Genomic DNA, 23470 nt, shown 5'->3' with positions numbered 1-23470 from the left:
AATTTTTCTAACTCTGGATTATATATCACTTCAAGAGGGATTCTCTCTGTGGCTTTCTTCTCTTTGTGTAGCACTAGGTTTTCTCTAGGTATTTTAATGGAAAAAGCAATATTCTTGGAGATTATTTTGAGGTTGTAGCCTTTTTGTCTGAAGCATTCAGTCAGGATTCTATGTTCTTTATCTCTGTCTCAGGTCAGAGCAGATATGATGGTATCGTGTGGCTTGGCTGTGTATTATGGATTCTTTTGTAAGTGAAGGGTGGAAGCTGGTGTTGTGGAGATAGCTTCATCTGTTTGTTGGTTTCCTGTATAGAGATATTTGTATGTAGCCATTGCTGACTGAAAATGTGGTGTCTAGAAAGTTGATTTTCTCAGAGGAGTAATCAATTTTCAATTTGATTGTAAGATGGTATCAATAGTTTAAATGTAAAATTGTTTGAGAGTCTCTTCTCCCTCAGTCCAAATCATGAAGCTGCCACCAATGTACCAGTAGTATTTTAAGGTTTTAGTCTGATATGTATTCAAAAATGTCTCTTCTACTTCTGACGTGAAGAGGTTAGCATATTGTAGCAGTGCCCATAATTTCAAGATAGGTATCACTTTTAAAATGGAAATATTTGTGATTTAGAATGAATTTGATTAATTTTATAATAGTTTCTGATGAGTATTGATGGTCCAGGGTGGATGGTTTTAGGAATTTATCACATGCAGCTATACCATCTGCATTGAGAATGTTGCTGTATAGAGATTCTATGTCCATTGTGACCAGAAGAGCAGTCGGTGGTAGCTGCTTGATGTTTTTAAAACTTGTTCAGAAAGTCTATGGTGTCTTGTATGAAGCTGCTGTTTGTCTTGTGCACAAATGGTTTATGAATCCCCTCTATAAGTCCAGATATTTCCTCTGTAAGTGTGCCAATACCAGATATGATTGGTCTGCCAATGTTTCCAGGTTATGGATTTTGGGTAGCATGAACAACATGCCCACAGAAGGATGGTTCAGAATGAGTTGGGTTTTTTTCTTTTAGATGTGGCTTTGGAAGTGTTTTGATAAGATTTTTCAGCCGTTTTGTGTAATCCTTTTGTGGGTTCTTCAGTCAGTTTCGTATAGTATGTGTTGTCTGAAAGCTGTCTGTGTCCTTCTTCAATATATCTTTGTGTTTCCATATTTACAAGCAAGCCTCCTTTGTCTGTAGGTTTGATGACAATGTGTTGGTTATTTTGTAGTTTGTTTTATAGCTGCTGTTTCTGGTGGAGACAGGTTGTAGAGAATTTTTATCTGTTTGTTGTAAAGTTGTGATTTCACTCTGTATCTTGTAAGGAGGCTGGGGAGTCTAGTCAGGTTAGGATAAGGTATGGATCAAGACTACATCCCCAGCTGGAATCTCATTTGATATTTGGGTTTACCAAATAAGAAACTGCCAATGCAAACTGTAAACCCCTGAAATCCAGTCTTACAAATTGAATTTAACATAGACTTACCATGTCTGGCCTCCTTCAAAAGACCTTATATAAGACTGTACAGTTTTGTAAAATGGACTTCCTATCAGCTATGTTTGCTGCTTGTAGTGGAGCCTTGGAACCTCGACATTTCAAATTTAATGATGTCAGTATATAAAAAAGGCAATTAAACATGTGAATAAATTTAACAGAACTCATCTATATACAAACACACAGCCAGGCGCCAAAGAAAAAAAAAAGCAGAAAAACATGCCATTTACATCCAAACAAGACTTGAAGAAGAAATAAATATATACAACAGAACTGGAAAATGTTGGCACAGTTAGGCTAGCTCTAGACAGAACTTCTGCAGGAAGGTAGCTCTTCCCTCATTATCAATACCTCTCTTTTAAATAGTAGTATAACAAAATAAATAAATAAACAAATAAATAAAACCTAAGTTTAAATTATAAAATTCCACCAGTACAAAATATTTAAACAATGAATTAAAAATATATGTTTTAATGTGACATAATGTGAATACAGAAAATTACCTATCAGCATAAAATACAAAATATATAAATGAACTCTACAAAATTTACTTAAATCAAAAAGTCCATAAGCAGAAGATGATGGAAAGATGACAGTCGCTGCAAACGGAAAACAAGCTTCTCTTAAATTAACCCACATGTTCATAGTCCAAACTGTCTAGCTTTGTTTATAGAAACAAGTAGACAACACTGACTCCAGCTTTGTCTAGCCTTTCAGAAGTCTTCAAGATTTACTTGGTTATCCACAAAGGGTCCAGTGAGGATAAATTCCCATTCTCCAAGTCACAAGTCTTAAGAACAGCTCCCACCCACTCAATATAGGTTCGTTTCACTGTAGCGTCATCAGGAGTGAGGCTACAACTACTACTACTATTTAGCATTTTATAGCGCTACAAAGCGTACGCAGCGCTGTACAAACATAGAACCCAAAACACTCAAAAAACACATAAAAAGGACCATTTAAATATATAAATCATAACCTATTTTAATTCAATAAAACATTAATTCAGCAATATTATAAATATAATTAGTACTTACAAATCAGATTCAGTATCGCTAGAGTAGAAAAACACTACTAGTCTCCCAGGGATCCATTACACAAAAGTGAAAATAAGCACTTGCAATATGACCTCGTTCTCGTGCTATTTAAATCAAACAATATACCTCATTATAAAACAGTATAGCAGTAGACAATCTATATAAATAAATCCCACCTTGAATGTTCTGAAGCTCCCTCCAACTGTGGCAGTGAAGTCCTGAACTGCTGTAGTCCTCCTGGCTATTCGGACTACTCACCACCGCCGTCAGCCACGCCCCACCTGCGACCTATGCCATGCCCCAACTGGACATAAAAAGCACCATGAACGTTCTGAACCACACTCTGAGGCTTCAAAAGTTCGTATGTTCGAAGCTCTGTAACCACTTTTAAGCACAGTACATCTGTGCGCCGCCATGATCTGAATGAGCGTCACAGCTGCAACACACACGGATGAGCGTCACACCATTAGGAATACAACAAGGGAGGAGCGTCTGAGGCGAAGGCGTCAGTCGCCATTGCCACGCAACGGAATGCAATCACGCGTCATGCACCTATCAAACAACTCAAACAAAAGAAGGGGCGGACCTACGGCTCACTCAATACGTGCGCCTCCATCGTTGCCATGCACCTATCAAACAACTCAAAGAAAAGAAGGGGCGGACCTAACACGCGAACGGCTCACTCAATACGTACGCCTCCATCGTTGCCAAGCAACGGAATGCAACGACGGATGATGGACCTATCACAGCCAACTGCTACACAACAAAGGAGGAGCATTAAACGCAAAAGGGGTCACTCCTTCTCTGGGTAACACGAGCCCAACAATGCTGGAAAAACAACATTGCTTTCCTTTACTTTCTTCGAATAAAGGTAACGCAAACTTACTTTTCAAAAATATATTACCAACTTCTTCCTGTTTTCTGTGTCCGCAATTCCCCCTCTGCTATGCCGGAACATTATTTTCTCTGTCCGCAATTCACCCTGTACTTCTTGCTGCTTTCTGTGTCCGCAATTCCCCCTCTGCTATGCCGGAACATTAGTACCCAGAATAAAGCGTCCTCCGAACGAAAATACTGCTTTCCTCTGCTTCTACTCATCTACACGGAGTTACTTTTCAAAAAATAAAACAACGTATTACCAACTTCTTGATCTTTTCTCTGACCGCAATTCCCCCTCTGCTTCACCCTCTTGCTGCTTTCTGTGTCCGCAATTCAGAATAAAGCGTCCAACAAACAAATATACTGCTTTCCTCTGCTTCTACTCATCTGCACTCATTCCCGGTATTTCACCCGCCATTTTCATAATACGTTTCACCGTCTACTAATCATTGCACTGCTAAAATGCCCACCGACAACAACAAACAAACCTTTACCTGCTCATCTGCTTGCACGCCTCTACCCTCATTTATTTCTGTTTCACACCTTTGCTGCTTCGCTGTTATTTCCTGCACCATTACTTTCAACCCTGTTATAGGCAGCCATTTTGAGCACCACTACCAGTACTGAAACAAATGGATGTCTGCTAAAGTATACATCTGTTAACAATAATAACGTTACTAAACACAACTGTGGGGATAGGTTTTCTACATACATTAAAAGAAACTTTTCTGTCAGCTATATATGTATAAAAAAAACCCTTTAAAAATCAAAACCATACCATGGGGATATATTTTTTAAAAACATTACATATTCACCATTTGAATGGACACTATCTTATATGTACAATGCAATTATAATACCATTAAACATGTTCAATATGGGAGTTGATTGGTAATTTTTATGTAACTAATGCACATAGATGGTTTCTTTCATTGTTTCATTTTAGTTTCTTCACTACAGCAATGCTACAGCTCAAGAAGCCAAAGCAAATGGCATGTCACTCAAACAGTATGAGCCACATCTTGCTGACTGTACCTCACACCACGACTCTTCACTATGGCAGTTTTTTTCTGTTTCCAATCACACCTATGCACACGAATGCTTTCTTTAATTATTGAATTTCATTTCTTTCACTACAGCAATGCTACAGCTCAAGAATGTCAAACATGTGCCACCAGCTAATTTCACCAATGAAATGCCATGTGACTCAAACACTATGAGCCACTTCCTGCTGGCTGCTGGTCACCAGGACTGTTTACTATACCAATTTATTTATGATTCCAATGGGAGTTATACAAATTAATGGTTTCTATACTTCAGTTTTACTTTCCCCACTGCAGCAATGGTTGTGCAGCACAAGGTGAAACAAGCGGCAGCAGTAAACTTCAGAAACCAAACAGCATGTGACTGTAACAGTATGAGCCACCTTCTCCAGGCTATGGGTCACGCCACAACTGTTCACAATGCTAATTTCTTTATGTTTTTTTATGGGAAGTATGGACATAAATGCTTTCTTTAATTTTGTCAGTTTCTGTTACTTCACTACAGCAATGCTACTGAACTACAAGGCCAAACATGTACCATCACCTACGTTCATTAAGAAAATGGAATCTCACTGCAAAACTATGAATCACCTTCTGCTGGCTGTGGGTAACACCTGGACTGTTCAGTATGCCACTTCATTTATCTTTTCTGTGGCAGCTATGGACATGACTGCTTTCTTTAATTGTTCATTTGTAGTTTTTCCATTGCAGCAATGCCAGAGTAGCAGAAGGCAAAACAAGTAGCACCATAACACTTGAAGAACCTAATGCAATGCCACTCACAGTATAATGCAGATGCTGCTGCGTCTGTCCAGGACTTTGGTGCTGCATGCCACAAGCATTGTGTCATTACCTTTACGTCAAATACCAACTCCCCTCCCCATCCCCCCACCTCACCACAGACCTTTGTCTATGCAGCAGTTTTCAAGGTAGGAATTAGGGAAAAAATAAACAAAACAAATACTTACAATTTCTCTACAAAACCTAAGGTGTCTTAACACCTACTTACCTTATAGGGAAAATACTGTCACTTCCTCATGAACAAACATCAAGCCTTTCACACTCTCTCTGTCACACACATACACACTCATGCAGGATTCCAGTCCGTCCAAATTCAAATTCTTACTCTGTCTCTTACACACACACAAACAGATCCTCGCTATCTTATAGTCTCTCTCATATAGGTTTCACTCTCTCTGTATCTGACACACACTGTCTCTGTCTCACAGATAATCACTATCTCTGTCACTTATACTGTCTGTAGCACATATACTCATTCTCTATCTCACACACACTCATCAGTGTCTCACACAAATTTTATATCACTCACATACATACTCTGTTCTAACATGTCACTTTAATACATGATAGTCAATAGAAGATAACTTTCATATTCTGAGACAACACACTCTATGAAACCTACATGTGCCTTTCTCCTAAAGAAAGTCCAAACCTACTCCCCTTCCCCCCCTTCTGATCTCTCACACACACAATCCTGTATAATATGGATATGTACACACTGTTTATCACACGTTCAATTTCTGTTCCCTGCCCCCTTCAACCCCAAAGCACTGCTGAAGCACCCTCTTCACTTTCTAAAACACTCACTCATTCCACTTCACCTCATCGCTCTAAAACACAAACCACACTAAAGAAACTCCAAATAGCACCCCTATAAACATGTAACACAAGCTCAAACCAACACTGACCACGCTCCAAGCTCTCTGCTACCTCCTCCCTGTAAAAATCCATTCACTCTGTTACATTCTCTCTGTGATACGCACACACAGACACTCATGCACCAATCCAGTTTAAAATTCTTCTTCACCACCCTCTCTCACTCACACACTCAATATCTGTTTCACACACATTCACTTTCTACCACTGATATTTACTCATTCAAAACTTTTCACTTCAATATTAAATTGACAGTACATGATGATTTCAATTCTACCCCCTCCCATTTTTCTCAGAACTACAGACACAGAAAAGAAGCACAGTCTCACCAAATAAGCAACATCACAGGAAACGCGTAACACATCTGACTACACTGATACTCTCAACCAGAATATGGATACCAACTGCCGTTACACAGTCTACTAACAGGTATGCAGCTACATGGTCAAAGGTGCACAGGACAGAAGCAGAGAGAAACTTTTGCACACAGATGCATTGGGGGAAATAAATCAGACTAATTGTGATCACCAAATTGAAAATGATTCTCTCTCACTGACACAAACACACACTCTGTGTCTTCCCACCTTACATTCTCAGACACACTTTGTCACACATATTCTTTATCTATCTGACACATACAGTCAGTCTCTCTGACATATATATTCATTGCGTCACACATACTTTTTCACACTCACATACATACTCTGTGCTAAGATTACACTTTCATACATAATTCCCATCAGATACATTTAACATTTTTGCCAACACCACTGAACACAATCAAACTCTTTTTATTCACTTTGCCCTAAACAAACATCAAGCCTATCATACTCTGTCTCACACACACACACTGATCTATCATCCCACCACCCCCTTGCCAATCTAACACGCAAACACTGATGCACGGTATGGATCCATGGACAATCTCTCTCTCTATCACAAACTCTGTTTCTCACAACCCTCCGCCGCCCTCTGCAATTCTCTGCAACACTTAGTTTCTCACACAAACTCTTTTCACCACACCTTATCCCTCCAAAAACAAACCACACCAAACAAATACAGTACAACCATAAACCATGTCACCCTCTTTCTGACACACATTCATAATCAACCTGAAATCCACTTCACCTCTCCTCACACACTTCCCCCCCCCCCCCCCCCTCAGGTCTGAAAAACAAACACACTCAGTATCTATTTAATCTCACTTTCTGCCACTCATATTTACTGCTCCATAGCTATTCCATTTTACATTTTATTCTAATTACATAATTTCAATACTGTCTGCTTCATTTGTTTCAGAACAGCGTACAGAGAGAACTAGAACGGTGGTACCAAATGTGACAAGTAACAGGATACCAACAACACACCTCACTACACTGACACTGTGAAGCAGACTACGGACATTAACTATACACTCTACTAACAGGTATGGAGGTTGGTGGACAACATCAAGCAAATACAAAGGGAGACAAACTGATGGGCACACATGCATTGGGGGAAATAAAACTATTCACACAAACTGTGACCTTTAAATTCAACATATTTTTCTCTCACTCACACACAAACACATACTCTGTCTTACTATCTTACACTCTCTCTCACAACTACTGTCTCTTACACTCTCTCTCACAACCACTCTTTCTCTGGAGCTCACACATTCTGTGTCTCTCAAGATACTCGCTGTCTCTCTCACATACTGTGTCTGTCACATATACAGACTCTGTGTCACACATACTGCTACATACTTACCATCAATCATATACATACTCTGTCATAACATGTCACTTTAATACACAATTGACCTCACATGCTAACTTACATTTCCCCCCCCCCCCCCTTTATTTCTTTCAGAACACTGGACACACAGCGAGCAGGATACTCCGAAACACAGAATTCCACTGAGCCTTTTATCTACACTTTGTTGTCATCTGAACCATACATACAGCCGACAGATAGCAGACAGCGGTTTATAATACAGGATATCAGAAAAACCATAACCTGCCTGACAGATTGACAGAGAAACAGTGATTCCTCATTCACTCTCTGAAACACAGCATCTATCTCTCAAAGAAAAACTGTGCCTCTCACTCTCAACATTATTTCTCATATACAGTTCCATACAGCACTCTCACTGGATATGGATACTACAGAACCAAAAACCTCACAGACTGCCAGTTGTAGTAAATATGCAGATCACAGCTATCAAAAAAAAAAAACCCCTCCTGAACAGGATACTAAGCAAAAAATAAGAAAAACACTGCCTACTCACACTCAGAAGAAAAACACATGTGAAACTACAGAACACCATGAAATGAAGCAGTCAACTATACGAAATATTATAACAACTGAGGAACACCAGACACAACGTCAACAAACATCTCACGCACCACAGAAAAGGCATGTACCTCTAAGTGAGGATGAACAACTACAAGAACATGAAGATACTAAAAGGAAAAGGCGCACTAAACAACATATCAAAGAAATATCTCCCCAACAAGTAGCAGAACGTAAACGCAAAAAAGCTGAAGCACAACAAAAGCGGCGTGCAGCTTTAACTGAGGATGAGAAGATACGTCAAGCCACTAGAAGCAAAAGTATCAGGATACTAAATATAACAAAATTAACTGCTGAACAAGTGAAACAACGTAAAGAACACAAAACTGAAGCTCAAAGAAAACGGCATGCCTCTATGAGCCACGACCAAAAGGCACATCTAAGTCAACAAGCAACTGCAAGGAGAAGGTCAAGATTAGAAAATCTATCAGCACTTAGTACTGAACACTTGACAGAACTTAAACAAAAAACAGCACAAGCTCAAAAAAAAAGGCGTGCGGCTATGAGCCAGAAGGAAAAGGCACATCTAAGTGAACAAGCAACTGCAAGGAAAAGGTCAAGACAACAGAATATAACAACAATAAGTAATGAAGATTTTCTACAACTTAAAGATGGAATAACTACACCCTTAACAAAAACATGTGCTACTGTCACTCAGCAGAAAAATGCAGATCTAACTGAACAAGCTACTACAAGCAAAAGGTCCATGAAAACAAATACTACAACATTAACTGATGAGGAACAGACTAACCGTACGAAAAGTAAAACAGAAGCACAACGAAAAAGGCGTGCAGCTTCAAAAAATAAAAAAAAACTAGGTCTACATGAGGAAAACACTACAACAGAAAACACCACTACCCTAAATATAAATCCTCAACAACAACAACGACGTAACAAAAAAAGCCACACTCATTCAACAAGGCAACACATTGCACAAATGACAGATGAACAGAAACAAACACACACAATTCTGCACAGTGCTATAGAACACACATGCTTACAAAAAAAAAAAAAAAACAGACCAAGAAATAGAACAAGAAAAGCATACAAACACAAAAAGAGACTAACAGCTACAGAAAAACCACAAGATTTAGCACACCCAACAGTCACGACACATTCTACAACTTCAAACAGAGGAATTGCAGTAATGGACTGTGTAAATGAGAACAACACTCCATACTACAGTTGTGGTCTAATGAACGCTATATGTATTTTTTGCAAAGCTAAACATTTCAACAATGAAAGACCTTCTGACAACTTCTTTACAAAGTGCTGTAGTAAGGGAAAAGTATATCTTCCACCTATTAGATCTAATGAACTTATACAGCAGCTTCTGTCTGGGGAACATCAATATTCAAAAAATTTCTTTGAAAATATTCGCTCCATTAATAGTTCCTTAGCCTTTGCATCTATGGGAGCTAACATTTCACCTCCACCTGGATATGGCCCTTACTGCTTTAGAATCAATGGCACTATTTACCATAGAACAGGATCGCTGCATCCAGACAATGACAAACAAAGACAGTTTGCTCAATTATATATTCTAGATCCAGACGAAGCAGCTCTTCAGAGACTACAAATCTTACCAAATGCACACATCCATGAGAAATTAATGACACAATTAAGCAACTTTATGGCATCTGAAAATCCTTTTGCTGACGCCTGTAAAATGCTATATGAAGTAGAGAATGAAAGTATAGCAGAAGCACAACGACTAACAATAGAACCACCTAGAATTTCTATGGCCATTGTCCAAGATCAGAAACATGATCCACGCCGATACAATGCACCCAGAGCCAATGAGGTTGCTTTCATTTTTCAAAACACAGAAGGCGAGCCTCCTTTACATCGAGATCTGATAATACACTGCCGAAACACAGAAAAACAAACAAATCAAACTGAAATAATAAGTGTGTTAGATCCAAACCTTGAACCTATGGTATATCCATTACTATTCCCATATGGAGATCAGAGCTGGGGGATAAATATTCCTTTGTCTGAACAACCTGAATGTCTCAGGAACATGCGCAACAAAGAAAAAAAAAAACAGAATTAGAGTAACACAAATGCAGTACTATGGATACCGTTTTGCTATCAGAGATCATTTTAATCCTTTCCTTTCAGCTGGAAAACTAACCCAACAGTACTTTGTGGATGCCTATATTAAAACTGAGGCCAACAGACTAAATTATATTAGACAAAACCAAAAACTTTTACGAGTTGAAAAATACAAAGGATTAATGGACCACCTTGCCAGTGAAAATACAGATCCACAATTTACTCCAGGACAGCCATTCATTTTACCATCAACATTTTCAGGAAGCCCAAGAAATATGCATCAAAATTATCAAGATGCAATGACCATAGTTCGGAAATATGGAAAACCAGATCTATTTATTACTATGACATGCAACCCTAAATGGGAAGAAATTACTGAAAACCTACATAAAGGACAAATGCCAGAATTTCGACCAGACTTATTGGCAAGAGTCTTTCATTTAAAACTCAAACAATTACTACAAGACATATGCAAAGAACACATACTTGGTATCCCTCTTGCAAAAATACATGTCATAGAATTTCAAAAACGTGGATTACCTCATGCACATATTTTACTCATCTTAGCAGAAGAGCACAAGCCTAAAACGACAGAGTTAATTGATAAAATCGTTTGTGCAGAAATACCTGACATACAAAAATTCCCACGTCTCCATTCTATTGTTGCAAAACATATGATACATGGCCCCTGCAATAACACCACCTTAAATTTACCATGCATGGTTTCTGGGAAGTGCTCAAAAGAATTCCCCAAATCCTTTCAAAATGAAACTATTCAAAATTGTGATGGATACCCTAAATACCGTCGAAGAGATAATGGTGTTGGTACACTTTCACATGGAAAAATCATTAATAACAGTTGGGTAGTCCCCTACAACCCTTTCTTACTACTCAAATACAATTCACATATAAATGTAGAAGTCTGTGCATCTATTAAAAGTGTCAAATACCTTTTCAAATATGTGTATAAAGGACATGATTGTGCTAATGTCGTCATCACGGAGCACAAAACTTCACAACACGATGAAATTAAAACCTTCACAGACTCAAGATATGTTACTGCTCCTGAAGCTGCATGGCGACTTAACGCATTTGAAATGCATCACCAATCACACACTATCCAGAGATTAGAAGTACACTTGCCAGATGAACAAAGCATTGTTTTCCATCCAAAAAAACATTGCCATTGCAGTACAAACAGGTAAAACAAAGGACACTACTTTAACAGCATGGTTTAAACTTAATGCTGAACATCCTCCTGCAAACAGCATTTTATACATTGATATTCCTATGTACTATACCTTCAACAAAAAACAACGACAGTGGAAACAGAGAAAAACTGAAAACAATAAAACAATTGGCAGGATGTATGCAGTTAATTTACCTTCAGATCCCGAACGTTATTGCCTAAGACAAATTCTACTACACCAACCTGGTGCTAAGTGTTTTCAAGACTTAAAAACTGTTCAAAATACTGTCTACAATACATTCCAAGATGCAGCAAAAAAAAAATGGGACTCATTCATGATGAAGCTGTGTGGGAAAACACATTAGATGACGCAGTCACATGCAGCATGCCCCAGCAAATACGTGAAGTTTTTGCATACATTTGTGTTTTTGCAGCACCATGTAATGCTTTACAAATTTATGAAAAATATAAGACTTTTATGCTAGAAGATTTTACACATATGCATGGATGCACACAAGAATGCACTGTTTGTGAACAATTATGCCTTCTTAAAATACAAAGTATTTTTCAAACACATGGCAAAAACCTACAACACTTCGGCTTACCAAAAATAACACACAAGATTGAAGATCCTACCCTTGCATTCAAAGCTGCAGAAGAAAAGCATAACGCAGAAATAATGCAACAAAACTTAAACCATGACCAACAAGAAGTTTTAAAAACTATACTTTCTGCATGCAATGACAAACAACAATCCAACAACTGCTTTTTCTTAGATGGCCCAGCAGGAACTGGCAAAACTTATACATATAAAACTATCCTCAGTACCATCCGAGGAGAAGGTAAAATCGCACTTCCCGTTGCATCAACAGGAATTGCAGCAAACTTACTTCCTGGAGGACGAACTTATCATTCACAATTTAAATTACCAGTTCCTCTACTTGAAAACTCAACATCAACTATCAGATTGAACTCCAATAATGCTTCAATCCTTAGAGATGCACACATAATAATTTGGGATGAATCTACTATGGCTCCCACAATGGCACTTTCCGCTGTACATACACTACTTAAAGACATCATGAAGAATGACAAACCATTTGGGGGAAAAGTTCTTCTACTAGGTGGAGATTTCAGACAAACTCTACCAGTCGTACCACATGCTAATCGAACACACATTATTGAATCAAGCATTAAATTTAATAAACTATGGAAACAATTTAACATACTTCAATTACACAACAACGTACGCTGTACAGATCCACAGTACAACAACTGGCTCATGGATTTAGCTAATGGGAATCTACCATGTCCAAATGGTTTCCAAGATATGATTGAAATACCTGATCAGAACATTTGTTACGCAGATATAGTAGAAGCTGTTTTTGGACACTCAATTACTGCAGACACAGTTGAAAACTTTGCACAAAAGACTATTCTTTGCCCAAAAAATACACATGCAGACAAAATTAATGACGACGTTCTAAATATCTTACAAGGAAACACAATAACTTACTTAAGTACTGATTCCATAAATGACTCAACAGAAGAACAACAACACTTATATCCTGTGGAATTTCTTCATCAACAAACTCCTACTGGGATGCCACCACATAAACTAGATTTAAAAATTGGTGCAATAATTATACTACTCAGAAATTTAAACACAAAAAAAGGATTATGTAATGGAACTCGCCTAATAGTCAAAGACTTGAAAAACAACCTTATCATTAGTCAAGTACTGAGTGGATCAAGTGCTGGCAGTACTGTCTTCATACCACGTATTGACCTGGCACCATCAAACACAGACCTACCGTTTATACTATGTAGAAGACAATTCCCTGTGAAATTGGCATTTGCAATGACCATTAACAAGTCACAAGGACAAACTTTTGACAAAGTTGGGATTTTCCTTCCAGAACCAGTATTTACACATGGACAACTCATGTTGCCTTTTCAAGAGTAAAGAACTCTTCTGATGCAATTGTCAAAGTCATTGACGGACCTCAACAAGGACACCTTTTTCCTGATTGTAACAAAATTTATACAAAAAATATTGTATACAAGGAAATGTTACAAATCTAAGAACTTATTACAAAAACATTTCACAAAGTTCCCATGTTCCTTACAAAACTGATATTTACACATGGACATATGTATATTATGTTTTCAACAGTATGTATCTGTTCTCATGCATTTGTAAAAAACATTAATGTACCAGAACAAAGACACCTTTTACATGATTGTAACAAACATTATACAAAACATATTGTTTACTATGAAATGTAAAAAATGTTACTAAGAATTACAATACAAATACAACTTTTTACAAAAAAAATTTTGTCTTTTTTAAAAACACTTATATTTCTTAATATCAACAGACAAAAATAACAGAAAAACAAACTACATGCTAGCGCCCGTTTCATTTCTTTTCGAAACGGGCCTTTTCCACTAGTTAGATAATAATTACCACTCCATATCACAGTTTAAACCTGCAGGATTTAAGGTACTCCATTGGAAAATTAACAGTTGCTCTTTTATTTCTAAAATTCCTATTACATCTCCCCTTGAGGTAACTTAGGGGTCCTTTTACCAAGCTTCAGCCTGCCCGCTTTCTCCCTTCTCCAGCCACCCCGCCCGCTCACTCGCTTTCTCCCTTCTCCAGCACCCCCTTCCCCCCGAGCGTTGCATCTTTCAGTTTCACCTTCTCCTCTGACCGTCTTCTCCCTCCTGCGCAGCACCGGCGATTCAGAGTGAGCCTTGCTTCTGCCGGCATCGGGGCCTCTTCTCAGGCGCATCCCACCTCTGTGGAAAACAGGAAGTTGCAATAGAGTAGGCGGGACGCGCCTGAGAAGAGGCCCCGATGCCGGCAGAAGCAAGGCTCACTCTGAATGGCTGAAATCAGAGCCATTCCAACAGATAACTCTATGGACTATGAGCAAGTAATAGCGGCCATTAAAAATAGGTTTGGTCTAACTAAAGATCATTATAGGGGCACTAGTGCGGGGAGTGAGGTTCAGGGACTGTCTTTCTTCTTCATGTTCAATTGTAAAGCGCTGCATACGACTGGTAGCGCTATAGAAGTGATTTATAGTAGTAGTAGTAGTCCACGGGCTTTTGCCCAGAAACTGACTTAGCCTATAAATGGCTGGAGCCGCACAAAAAGATGACTGAAAAAATAGTGGAGGAGCTCAAAGTGGAGCAATTTTTGTTTGCCATACCTACCCAGGTATGGGAGTGGCTCATCAAGCAAGGGGTTCGCTCATTGGAAGGGGTGATTCAGGGAACTGAATTATACCTTGAGGCCGGGAGACATCCTACTAATCCTTTCCTCCCCAGTAGTAAGGAGGGTATGGGACAAGGGATGGGTCCTTATCAGAGAAGAGGGACCAGGATGGGGAGGGAGGAGGGTCGTAAGGACCTGGGCCCCGGGCCAGGGGGTAGAAGATGTTTTAGGTGTGGGAAGAAGGGCCATATGTTGAAGGAGTGTAGGGAAAGACTGGGGTTTGCGGGACATATTGGGACAGACCCCGAGGGTTTTTTCTTCTTGGAAGTTCAAGTGGGAAGGGTGACAGGGAAGGCGTTGTTAGACTCTGGGGCTAATCAGTCCATGATGTGCCTGGCTTTCTGGAATAGGGTGAGGGACCCTTTCCTGAGAAAAGAGGACGGGCAATATGAGGGGATGATTAGGATCAGATGCATACATGGGGCCTCAACAGCGTACCCAGTGTTTAGGGTACAGCTACAGAGTGTCCTGGGGAGGAGTTGGCTAAATGTGGCTGTCCTTCCAAAACTACCTTTTGACCTCATTTTGGGAAGGGAGTGGGATCTGTTTACAAGATGTCTGCGAGGGGCCACCGGGTGGGTTACCACTCGGGTTCAGGAGGCGCGGGGTGCTTCTGAGGATACAGGGGGGGATTCCCTTGGCCAGCTTTTCCCTTTCCATGAGGAGATAATAGGAAACCCGGGGAAAGAAAGGGAGGTCAAAGAAACTCGTCGGGTGGAGAGGCATAATCGGGCTAAGGCCTTGAGGAGGATGGGAGAAGGGGAGGCCATGACATGGAAGCCGGAAGAGGTGGTGGAGAGATTTCCCTCTTTTGGCCAGGAGCAGAAGGCTGACCCAGTATTAAAAAGGGCCTGGGGGGGAACGGTTGACGTCATGCTGTAAGATGGCGGCGTGAGCAAAGAGCTCTGCATTATTGAGCTTTAGTGGCACTCCATTTTCCCCAGATCGACTTCATAAAATATCGGAAGAATTGGTGAGGGCACTAATGGCCGAGAAAGAGTCCTCCGGGCTTCGCAAAACTTTAAAAGCTTTTTCTTATCAACCGCAGTCGGAGGGAGGTAAGATGGCGGCCGGGCCGAGATCGCTGCAGGCTGCAAGTGCTACACGGGAGGCTGATAAGGATGAAATGGCGGGAGAAGTGGATCTCACGGTGAATGACTTTCATGCTCTCCTCATGGAGATTCGAGAGGAAGTGAAAGGCGGGCGCGAAGACATCACAAAGCTAGCTGCGGAACCTCGCAGCGAAATAGCAGATGTAGGTCGGCGCGTGGCAGAGGTGGATGACCGTGTAGATGAACAGCAAGAGGCTCTAAGCACGATGACCTCAGCTTTTAAAGAACAACAGGACATTTGTAACGCATTACTAGATCGAGTAGAGGATTTAGAGAATCGAAGCAGGCGCTCGAACATTCGTATGCGGGGCATCCCTGAACAGGCAGAGTATTTGGACTGCGAAAAGCTCATCCAGCAGATAGCTAGCATGTTATTGTCGGAAGAACAACATGCGGTGGCCCCGGAGGACATAAAAATAGAGCACACAGAGTGTTGTCTCGCACCCGCGCAAATGTACCCCGAGACATTATAGCCTGCCTCTCGGACTACAAGATCAAGGAGGCTATTATGAGAACAGCACGAAAGCCTGATCATCTTAAGTGGGATATGATCCCGATCGAGATATACCAGGACTTGGCGCCCTCAACCTTGCAGCGTCGCGCGGATTTAAAAAATTTACGAGATACCTATGTGATCAACATATTCCCTATAGATGGCAATACCCATTTGCATTGGCCTACAGCATGGAAGGAAAATGGCATCGAATCCAGATGGTGGAAGAAGCAAGGGCTACTTGGCCAGAGGTGGAGGCATCGCTGGAAAGAGCGGAATCTACCACAGATGGTGCACCCCGACCGGCCCGCCAAGGCTGGACACGGGTGACCAGGGGCAAGGGGCGCCTCACCAGGCAACAGTCCGGTCAGAAGCAGCACTCTACAGCTAAAGATGGACATTGAGTAACGGTCCTGGCAAGTGATGTGTTAGTTTTGTATTGAATCAGTTAGAGAATTATGTTAGGATATACTTTCGCAGAGGTTGGTTTGGGGAAGTTATAATTGTACTTACAAAAATCACCATAATAATAGGTGGGCATGCAGGAGGTCACCGTTCTCTCAACTAATGGGTGGGAGAAGGTTATCCCACTGGATGCATAGGGGTTGGGAGGGAGGGGGGAGGGAATTTGGGATAACTCAAAAGGGAAGAGATTCTAATGCTTTCGGGAGGGGGACTCAATATCTGCAAGGTTTATATGCGCTGCTCATTTGGTTAGGCCAATGCCCGCAACGGTAAAACTTATGACGTTTAATGTCCGTGGCCTAAACTCTCCACAAAAATGGAAGAGTTTTTAAAATAGGGTTGGAGCAGACATTATATTGGTACAGGAAACGCATCTGTTGGAGAGACATGAATATTTGCTGGGTACTCCACGCTACCCGGTACAGTACATGGCATCCAATAGATTGCAGAGAAAGACAGCAGGCGTGGGGATATTGTTGAAGCAAGGTCTAGCCTGGGATACTATAGATGTGAAAAGGGACACAGGGGGTGTTATGTGATGCTGGTGGGCAAACTGGAGGGTCAAATATATACTGTAGAGAATATTTATGCCCCTAACCAAACACAGGGTGAATTTTTTGAACGGGTTAGTTCTCAATTGACAAAGGTAGTACAAGGGGAGGTCTTGTTGGGGGGTGATTTTAATACCACTATAGACCCCAGGGTGGATAACACTGGGACGGCAGCGGGTTATGCGCAGATGGAGCGCGGCCGATTACTACATTTCTTGAACATCTGGGGATTGGTTGATATATGGCGGGTCTTACACGATGCAGAGAGAGATTATACCTGTTACTCTGCTCCCCACAACACACACTCAAGAATTGATATGTGGATGGGCAGTGCAGGACTAATGTTGCAGGTTATATCTACAGAAATAGAGACACGTACATGGTCTGACCATGCACCAGTGGTTCTCTCTTTGCGAGGAAGACGGGTGGTAGATGGGAGGAGAACTTGGCAGTTTCCGGATAGTTTGTTAAATGATCCCAAACAGGTGAAAGCAATTGAGGGGGAATTAAAAGAATTTCTTAGCATAAATGATACACCTGATATCACACCCAAGATACTGTGGGAAACCCTGGAGGCCATGATACGGGGCAAAATGATATCCCTACAAGCGTATTTATATAAAGATATTAAGAAGCAGGAAACAGAATTGAGAGCCACAATAAAGCGTTTAGATAATATGTGAAACAGCAACAGGCTACACCGAGTAACCAAGAAGATTTACATAAAGCTCGTGTGCAGCTGGCTGCTTTGGAGAATAGAAGCATCCAAGAACAATTACAAAGAGTCCAGCAAGAGTACTATGAGTTTAATAATAAGGCCAGTAAACTATTGGGATACAAATTAAAACAATTAACCGATCGCAATAACATTAATAGCATAAAAGATGATGAGGGCCAGGTTTGGGATCAGGTGGAGGATGTTCAAAGAAAATTTGTGAATTATTATAAACGGTTATACCAGCCGGAGACCCTCTCAGCGGAGGGACCAATACACTCCCTGCTGGGGGCGGTAGACTTCCCCACCCTGACGGAGGTAGACAGGACTATGCTGTCGGCCCCTATCAAGAAGGAGGAACTCGAAACGGTCATACGGGGCTTGCCGGGAGGGAAGGCACCAGGGCTAGATGGCTTTGGCAGTCGGTTCTATAAATGCTTTCGAGCTATCTTATCCCCTGTGCAACTCCGGGTGTTCAATAATATTACAAAAGATACTATACTATACTCCCATACTCCTGGAGGCTGGCGATTGTGGTGTTGTTACTCAAACCCCATAAGAACCCTCAGAATTGTGGGTCTTACCGTCCAATCTTCCTGTTAGGGACTGATTATAAAATCCTCACCACTATCCTGGCGGCACGGTTACAAAAAGTACTTCCACGCCTGGTACATGAAGATCAGGCAGGTTTTGTCGCAAATAGACAGACTTTTGACAATACTAGAAAAGCACAATATATATTGGACAGAATACAGCGGGTAGGACACCCGGCGGTTTTCCTTTCATTGGATGCAGAAAAAGCATTCGATAGAGTGCTATGGCCCTTTCTCTTTGAATTGCTGGATTGCGCAGGATTTAGCGGGCAGTTTCTATACTGGGTCATGGCACTCTATCGTAGGCCGCTGGCTCAATTAAAAATTAATGGTAGGAGCACTGCACCATTTGAGCTGTTTCGGGGCACGCGGCAGGGGTGTGTGTTGTCCCCTTTGCTGTTTGTCCTGTCTATGGAGCCGCTGGCGAGGTTAATTCAGTAGGAGCCACGGATCCAGGGCATAAACATAGGGAGTCAAGAAACCAAAATTATGCTTTATGTGGACGATGTCCTTCTAACCCTAGCAAATCCCGGTGAATCTCTGCGTGCAGTGATGGATATCCTCAAAAGATATGAGTTGGTAGCGGGTTTAAAAATCAATATTCAGAAATCAGAACTTCTATCTTTACAGTTTCCAGTAGGTTTACAGGAGAGCTTGCAGCCGCTATTCCCATTTAAATGGGCTTCAAAGACTATACGATACTTAGGGGTCCAATTTAACCCCGAATACGGAGGACCTGTTTCAGGCAAATTTTGTCCCTAAAGCACAAGCACTATTACTGGAATTAGAAAGGTGGGGAGGGCTGGGTATGTCATGGATGGGTAGAACAGCGGCGGTGAAAATGTCCGTACTTCCCAAGCTCCTTTACCTGTTTATGGCAATTCCAATTCATATCCCAAAAACTTTTTTTCAGATGCTTCATCAGAAAGTTTTCGCCTTTATTTGGCGGAAAAGACCTCCGCGCATTGCTAGGAAAGTATTGTATCAACCCAGAAAGGAAGGAGGTATGGGGGTACCAAATTTTTGGTTATATTATAGGGCAACACTATTCCAAATGTTGGCTATAGGGCAGAAGGGGCTAACCAGACCATGGTCGCATGCGGCACAGTGGGGTCTGAAAGGGGTCCCCTTATGGGCGGCTCCATGGCTCCCTGTGCGGTTATTGAGGAGCCTCATAAAGGGGCTGCAGGGCCAAATGGGCGTTGCTTTGAGAGAGTGGGTTAGTTGTAGGACAGCCTGGTTCCCGGGATGGAAGTATCATTTAAATACCCCCATAATATTTGCATTGGATTTCCCGGCGGGTCGGGAGGAACGAGTGTATGGGCAGTGGTCTGCAGCATCATTGCGAGTACTGGGACAATTCTGGGAAGAGGGACAATGCTACACATTTGACACTTTGAAGGAGGAATATGGGCTGGTGGACAGGGATAAATTTCACTACATGCAGGTCCGTGATTTTATACAGCGGAAAGCTAAGGATGAACTGTTATTACAAATTACTGAACTAGAACGGGCAATGGACTCTGGGGTAGGGAAAGGTGGAATATCCAGAATCTATAAAGCGTTGTTGCACCACCACTTCCCCCTGACACCTTATATTGAAAAATGGGAGGCTTTGCTAACGGTACAATATACACGGGAAAAGTGGATAAAGATATTTAAAACACTATTGACTTTTACAGTGTCGACGCCACTGGTGGAAAATGGTTACAAGATGCTATACCAATGGTATTTTACACCATATCGGTTGTCACGTATATTTAAATCAGGGGCGTCGACATGTTGGCGGGGTTGTGGTGCACAGGGTACATTCTGGCATATATGGTGGGAGTGCCAAGTTATCCACACGGTATGGGCAAACCTTATAGTCCAAATACAAGGTAAATTAGGAATTCAGGTTACATTGTCCCCAGATCTATGCCTGCTTAATATTCCTGAAGTAGGCATTCGTAAAGCACAACACTGTCTGCTTATATATATAGTTACAGTGGCCCGGACCTTAATCGCAAGAATGTGGAAGCAGGTAATGGTCCCTACGGTGGAGCAGGTGTTGGCGAAAGTAGATTTTTGCTGTGTGATGGATAAATTGACAGCTTCAAGAAGAGGGACAATGGTTAGATTCCTTAAAACATAGAATACATATATGGAGTGGAGAGGATTGATGTTGTAATTTACAATCTGGAACTTGAGCTGAATGTGCTGAGTTACCCGGGGGGGGGGGGGGGGGGGGGGGGGGAGGATAGGGTGGGTAAGGGAAGGAAAGGGGAAATAGGATTGGATACATTTTGTGTAACTAACAAAAGAAGTTGGTATACTGTATTATATAGTTGGAACGCTTGATGTATTCTGTTAAGTGAAAATCAATAAACATACTGTTAAAAAAAAAGGGCCTGGGAACAAGCGGAAGGGGGGCATTCAGGTAGTTTTCCCCATTTTCGAGTAGAGGAGGGATTATTGTACCGGGAAATACAGGATCCTGTGGGGGGACCCATGCAAGGGCAGCTAGTAATTCCCAGGGTTTTTAGGAGCCTTATTCTAAAAAGGGCCCATGATAATACTTTGGCGTGGCATCCCAGAGTATGTTAAAACAGGTGCTGGAGCGTTTTTATTGGCCCGGCGTACATATGGAAGTCCATCCTGTCAGCGGTTAGTGGACCGGTACCCTCCCAGGGTACCTATGGTACCATGGCCCATTATTAAGGAACCTATGTGAAGTATGGCTATGGATATCGTGGGGCCCCTCATCCAGACACCTAGGGGTTTTGCGTACATTTTAGTAGTCATGGATAGGGCCACAAGGTTTCCCTGGGCTTTTCTGCGAGGTGGGATTCCCGCGGGAAATTCTTACGGACCAGGGGTCCAATTTTAAGTCTATACAATTAAGAGAGCTGTGGAAAGCCTTTAACATACGCCACGTTACCATGGCTGCCTATCATCCCCAGACGAACGGGATGGTAGAGCAATTTTAAAAAACCCTTAACCAGATATTAAGGAAAGGCTTGAAAGGGCAATATGAGGATTGGGACTGGTTGTTACCCTATGCTTTATATGCGTGTAAAGAGAATATCCAAGCATCCCTAGGAGTGTTCCCCTTTGAACTGGTCTTTGGACGATTGCCGCGGGGCATTCTAGACATAATTCAGGAGGAGTGGGTTGAGAGAGAGAAAGAACCGAGGGAGGTTAGTGCATACCCGAGGGAGTTAAGAGCGAGGATTCAGAGGGTCACAGAGTATGCTCAGGATACCCTGGGGCAGAGCCAGGAGAACCAGAAAGGGTATTATGACAGGGGCACGAAAGTAAGGAAATTTCAAGTAGGGGATAAAGTATTTGTTATGGTGGCCTCGGATCCCCATAAGTTTACTTCTCAATGGAAGGGACCTTGCGTGGTAACAGAGAAGGTAGGCCCATGGACATATTGGGTAAAGCATGAGAAAGGTAGAATTCAGACATACCATGTAAATTTATTAAGACCGTGGATAGAAAGAGAGGGGTTTGCGGTAGTCCCTGAAGAGGAGTTGGGTCCCCAACTGAGTGATGTATGGGAGGGGGGGTCTCTATCCCCGGGGCAGATGCAACGAGTAAGGGAAATGATAAGGGAGTTTAGGGATGTTATCAACCCCCTACCAGGGGAAACCCATTTGGTTTCCTATGATATCATCACCGAGCCCAGCAGGATTATAAGGCAGAGGCCCTATAGAATACCCGAGTTTAAGACGAAGGAAATTGTAAGGCAGGTGCAGGAGATGTTGGACTTGGGTATCATAGAGGAATCTGTTAGTCCCTGGTCCAGTCTGGTGGTACTGGTCCCAAAGAGTGATGGGTCCCAGAGGTTCTGCATAGATTTCAGAAGGGTGAATGCCATATCCCGGTTTGATGCCTACCCCATGCCTTGGGTAGACAACTTACTTGACAAGCTGGGGGCGTGCCCAGTATTTAACCACATTAGATCTTACAAAAGGGTATTGGCAGGTGCCGCTGACAGAGGAGGCTAAGCCCAAAACGGCCTTCGGCACCCCCATAGGGTTATTCCAATTTAAAAGAATGCCATTTGGGTTAAATGGGGCGGCTGCGTGCTGTCAAAGATTGGCTGATCAGTTGCTGCGGTGGCACTCTGACTACGCAGCAGCTTATATGGATGATATTGTCATTTTTAGTCCAGATTGGGAATCCCATTTGCCTAAAGTCAAAGCAGTTTTAGAATCCCTCTGGCGAGCAGGCCTAACAGTGAATCCAAAAAAATGCGTGTTCGCCAGCGAAGAGGTAAAATACTTAGGATATATTGTAGGGGGTGGGGTTATCAAACCCCTGACAGATAAAGTGCAGGGAGTGCGTGATTTTCCGCTACCGGCCTACCGCACACCAAAAAACAATTGAGAGGGCTTTTAGGTCTGATAGGATACTATCGCAGATTCATCCCTAGGTTTGCCGAAAAGTCAAGCACCCTAACAGACATGCTTAGGAAAAGGTGCCCTAATGTCTTAAATTGGACAGAGGTCGGCCACTGTGAGTTCCAAAGGTTGAAAAACCTCTTATGTCAGGAACCGGTCTTAA

The sequence above is a fragment of the Microcaecilia unicolor genome, chromosome 2 (assembly GCF_901765095.1).
Source record: "Microcaecilia unicolor chromosome 2, aMicUni1.1, whole genome shotgun sequence".
Lineage (NCBI taxonomy): Eukaryota > Metazoa > Chordata > Amphibia > Gymnophiona > Siphonopidae > Microcaecilia > Microcaecilia unicolor.
This window is presented reverse-complemented; position numbering follows the sequence as displayed.